General features: G+C 40.3%; 1 long non-coding RNA gene across 1 annotated transcript; it reads right to left on the bottom strand.

Annotated features, from left to right (window-relative positions):
• Nucleotides 1-426: 426 nt before the first annotated feature.
• On the bottom strand, nucleotides 427-3,596 carry LOC139720251 (uncharacterized). Its single transcript, XR_011710155.1, has 3 exons — nucleotides 3,452-3,596; nucleotides 1,632-1,747; nucleotides 427-583 (listed from the first exon to the last, which is right to left on the bottom strand). It is a non-coding gene; the product is annotated as an uncharacterized lncRNA (long non-coding RNA).
• Nucleotides 3,597-5,613: the final 2,017 nt, after the last annotated feature.

The following is a 5,613-nucleotide window of genomic DNA, read 5'->3' on the forward strand; positions in this document are numbered from 1 at the left end:
GGCGTTTTGTACACAACTGTCTCCAAGAACTGCCAGGCAGCAAAACATTGAGCCTGGTACTCTACATCTAGGACATAATGCACTTTGAATGCACAGTCCACAGCCTTTGTCAAAGTTGGAAACAAGAATCCCTGTCTCTCTACAATAGGGAGTTTTCGCAAGCACAACGCGGCCGGGAGTTAAGCGTGTCGTGTGCGAAATTTGCTTCTGCACATGATCAAATCCGAGGAACGTCCCGTCCGGGGGAAAACGAGTACGGTACTTGGCCAAAATAGCGTTCGGTCCCGATGCTGGGTAGGAGTGAGCCAGCCAGTCAGCCAACCAATCAGCGATCTTGTCCCCATGCCTCCGTCCTGTACAGGAAAGCGAAACTGCATAGATATGTGGATGGGAGTCACAGTACGGGGACTGTCACAAGTGATCGCTTCCTCGTATTCTTGGTCTTCGCGTCGTGTAGCGAAAACTTCCTAATGACAAAGGTTTGCAGTGGCTTCTTCCAGGATCCTCCCATCAGCAAGATGAAGGGCTGTGGTCTCTGCTTCCTGTCAATTTGTCCAATGTAGAAAGCCAGGTCTGTGCCCTCCTGTAAAATGAAATGGAAGTGGAAAAGAAACATGCATATACATCTCGATAAAATCTTGAAATAATCTACGCAGAAGTGTTGGGTTGAGGCATTGGTATAATGAAGTCCATCAGAACAGATATATTTCCCACACCTCTCCAATGTTCAAGGTAGAGTTCATAATAAAGTGCCTGGCCAAATTCTGCAACATTTCATTTGCAAACATATACCCTAAATTGGGTATTTTATGTAGTATATAACATCCATGTATTACATTTTCTATTCTTGCAAGGGCTAACCATGACCTGGCTGAATGAATTTTCAACTGTGTGGCCTATGGGAACTTCTGAAAGGCAATTAATTTTATTGCTGGCAAGCCCAGGCAAAAAGTATTATCAAACAAAAACTACTTCTGAATTGCATTTCATTATTTTGGGTAAGTTACTCTTTCCAATACTAGTAGTATAACAATTTTGTCCACTTACATTGTAGGAACATTAAGGAGTATGCGAGGTCTTTTTTCTTTTTGGTATGGGGGGGGGGGGGGGACACCCTGTATCACATTGGATGTATATGAGTGGTATGTGATATATTTCCAGCATCTTGCTGAATATAATGATACCATAGGTCAAGTGCAATATTTATTGATGAATGGAATATTCCTTGTTGGCGACATTTGGGACCAATTTTGCTTTTCATGCGAATTTTTTCCCCTTTTTATCAAAATGAAAAGGACATAATTGGACAAGTGTGTGATTGAGCAGTCAAACACAAAATAAAATAAATTTGTATGTTGACTATGTAATATAAGATTTTTTTTTCATTAAAAAAAAATTATTGTGATTCACAGCATACATTAGCAACATAGTAAATTTGCATAAATATGTAGAATCCATAGACTAAACTAACAAATGAAACAGCATAAACTGGGAATTTCTGTAACTATGGACCACAGCTTGATGATTTTTATATTTTGTATTGCAATGTCAAAGTCCATCTCATCATTTTAATAAGAGGGCAATACATCACTTGTTTTAGAAGATTAGCCTCCAAACAGTTAGGTACTTACAGGTTGAAAGTCGTAGAATAACTCCGACTCCTGAAAGGAGCACTTGCCCCACACCCTCGCAGTCCAGCCTCGGCAAACTAGCGGCAGCATGCTGAATGCAAGCGTCTCTTTTTCCTCTGTGGAGCAAAATGTATGACACAGGGGGAGTATTTTGAATGATAAGTACAAATATACCCTTTAAAAATATTAACACAATCAAGGCTGATAAAGAGAAATGCTGACAAGTATCAGCTCATATTCAGATGCTAGCTTATGTACTTATATTGTACTTGATTGCAACCAGGATTACTAACTGTGAGGAGGGGGGGGGGGGGGGGCTGTTTTAAAGTTGCTTGGAGGGTATTGTAGAAAATACTACACATTTTGAATGAGGGACTGATTCTGGCAACGGCATTTACTACCAAGACGGGCAAGTAATTGTGGATGAGTAGAGCCAAACTTGTAAGGCCAAGCATTAGAATTATAATGCTGTAATAATCATTATGCTATTCTACAAAGCAGCAATCAGAGTTACCATGAACTTGGATGAAAGGAAGTTGAATGGTGTTGACAGCCAGTGCCTTAATAAGAATAATCTTGCACTACTGTTAAGTGCTTAACAAAGACTATTGCAATATGAATGACATTTGGGCTTTTGCAGGAGGTTCATGTCATATTCTGGCATTGCATAAAGCAAGATCAGTTAATACGCATATATCTTAATTAGATTAGCAAGAGCAAGGGATGTTCAAGGTCCAGTGATTTTTATTCCAAGTAGTAGGAAAAAGAAAGCAAAAACTTTAATAGTTCATAAAAGACTTCTCTGTTAATGTTATCCTATAATGACAAAAGCTTGATATCATGTGAGTTGATCAGGCAGTGGAGAAGAAAAGGGGAATGGTAGATGAAGGAGGCAAGGACAAACCGTCCAGAAGTTTCAGTGTACATGAACTGTGTGGCCGTGGGGTGCTATAATGTGAGAGAGGGGCAGGAGACAGCCTCTCCCAAATAATTGTCCAAGCTGTAGTTACAGTCATTAAAGCTGCACTATCGCATGTGATACAAGGAGCGAAAGAAGCTTGTATGAGCACAATTAAAGATGTTCTGAATCCACATGTCATCTCTTGAGGATTCAGTTCCAGCAGGACGAGGTCCAACATGAGCTAAGGAGGGACAATCTCTGCCTGACTGGCCTGCCAGAGGGGACTGAGGAGACAGAGGAAGAGCTTACTGAGGGCGAGTCAAATGTTGCCAAGGAAGTTGGCTTAGACATTTGGAAAGAGGACATCTCATCTTCGTGATCTTGTCCTCATCTTGGGGAAAAGGCAAGAAGGAAAGAGCAGGCAGATCAAAGTCCACTTTATTGCAAACAAAAGGAACAAACTGTATTCTGGGCATTCTAGTCTGAAAGGAAAAGAGAACATGAAAAGTGTGTACATCAATGAAGATCTAAAGGCATGCTATGTGTCACTCGATCAGTGCATGATAAATGCCAAGGAAGCTCATGATGTCGAATCGGCAACAAAACCAAATACGGGAACATGACATGCAAGTTGAATGATGGACAAAGCTGAGTCATCAAGAGCCCGGATGATCTCTTTGATATTGGCTTTGAAATTACAGATCCACTTCAGTTTTTGCAGGTTTTTGCGAAAGTCTTAGAAATTAATTAACATGCATTGAATGAATTTCTCGGTCTAACAATTTTTTTTTTATAGTCATGTACATACTGTAAGTATTTTGTTAATGCTGTTAATAAATTCACCTCAACTTAAACGCAAAAAAGGAAAGGGTGGTACTGGGGCTGTAGATTAGAATCTCTACACAGAGCAATACTGTACCTTGGGAAAGGCCATCGGTGTCACCCGTGTGACGAATAAGCAGCGTTTGCTACGATGGACATCTTGATTCCCCATACTAGAGTACTTTGTCAGCATACATGGCCATGCTGCAAACATCCTGTCTTCAGCCATGATCTCCTGGCTGAAGTCTTGCTTGATCTGTACAAATTAGGGAACAAGATTGCATTTGTAATTATATTAAGGGTGGCCCAGAAAGAATGCTATTTAAACCAAATGGAAAAAAATATAATACTCAAGTTAATAACAAAAACATAAATGACGGAGTGAATTATGCATGATCATTAGCTTAAACTGCAAAAATGTTCATTCTATAAACATTTTTCTCACAAGTTTGTGTGAATTTGCACAATGTGCTTCGTTTGGCATGGAAATCTTGACAGTGAGAAGAAAGCTCCTTTAACTTTGCATAGAAATTTATTCGAAAGTGACAAAAGTGCCAAAAATTGGTCCCAAACCACCTACCTATACGAAACAAATAGAACTCTACTAAGGTACCAGTATATTATTACTACAGGCATTAAGTTTACGTGTGGTGCATAGACTATATTGTGCGTTAAAAACACCACAATCTGTTTTCTGTCTTTATCTTCATTTTCTATAGGGGTTCTAGGCCTTTTTTTCTACTGGAAGCTTACGTAGACCTTAATTCATCGAGCATCATTGATGGCAATGATGCTCAGTAAAGAATGAATTGCTCCAGCAAAAGTAGCAGAACTTAACTTGCACTTTAGTATTGGATTTTAGGGGGTTCGTTATGTTTACAGCAGATTTTGGTTGTACGGTTGGACCTACTACTCATCGACCGCCCAATGTTTATTTGCTTGATAAGAATATTTAACACTGAAATTCATGCAAAAAACTTGACCTGCGTGATTGAGAAAATCCAGAGCTAGGCTATCAAATGCCTTTGTTCCCTTTTCGATTCGAAGTTTCAGTGCAAAAATATCGCCGTCGAACTTGCGTGGCCTCGTTTCAGCTCCCCGCAGTAACGCTCCTTATTGAGATCGACCGCTGTTTTTGCATTGACAATGCACGCAAACCGAGTTGTATTGAACACCGTGTTGTACGAAGCTTTTTAGAAACTTCCATAGACATTACATTACGATTCGGTGAAAATATTCATTCGAAATTTTGTCCTTCATTAAAACCATTAACTTTGTTAATGAACGGTGAATTTTCGCGTTTTCCCACACCATCCTCATCGACAGTCAAAGCCAATCCATTTTTATGTGCTTTGCGTGCAGTGAAGTGCGTACTAACCCTAGAAGCGTTCAGTGCGCCAATTAATACACGGTCGGCTTATATAATATTACAAGAGGGTAGTCGATGTAGTACTAGGGCTATCATACAGCCGACCATAAGTTCTCTGAGGTAGGAAATGATCGAGACAGGTCATTGTGTAATTGAACTTAGCTAGCACTAGCAGTCTAAAATATAGGCCCTAGCATTGCCTAGTTAGGCCCTAACCGTCACGTTAGACCCTATGCCTAACTAACTTATTAGATTTCTACATCATCGAACTCGGACACTGCGCCTATATTGTGCATGATGTGATACGGTGCCTGTATAGTCTTACTGTTACAACTTAGATTAGAAACGAATAGGCTACTGTACTGTGTCAACTATGGGAATATTCCGTACGCTGATTTAGATAATTAGTTTTTGTAAAAGAAATTCGTATTTTATGTGAAGTTTTGAAAATGTATGTAAGGATTGAATTATGCAAGTGTTTATACAAGCACGAGTTGGTTGAAAAACATAATGTACGTACCGGTACAGACGACCTTAAACTTAACGTGCCAGTTTGCATAGATCTAACGTTACATGCATGAAGGCGAGGCGTAGCGCAGCCCGCCCGGCCAAGAACCCAAAGCGTGAGCCGTGACTAGCTTCATACATCATGCAAATTACAGATGGGCATGAAGCGATGTAACTATATCAGTTAAATAAATAAATACCTTGGAATGACTGGCAAAGTTCTTCTATAGCTAGACCCCATTTGCTGAGAATGTTCGTGACTCCATATAGCTGCATTGCAGTCATCGTCACCGCCGTCCATCATGATGAATAGCCGCGGTCCATAGCTATACGTACATAAACGTGTGACGTACGTGTGTGTGTGAGGCGCGGTGGCCGCCCGA

This window comes from Diadema antillarum, unplaced genomic scaffold (assembly GCF_040938485.1).
Source record: "Diadema antillarum isolate AM-2024a unplaced genomic scaffold, OU_Dant_1.0 scf00000125, whole genome shotgun sequence".
In the NCBI taxonomy this organism is placed as follows: Eukaryota; Metazoa; Echinodermata; class Echinoidea; order Diadematoida; family Diadematidae; genus Diadema; species Diadema antillarum.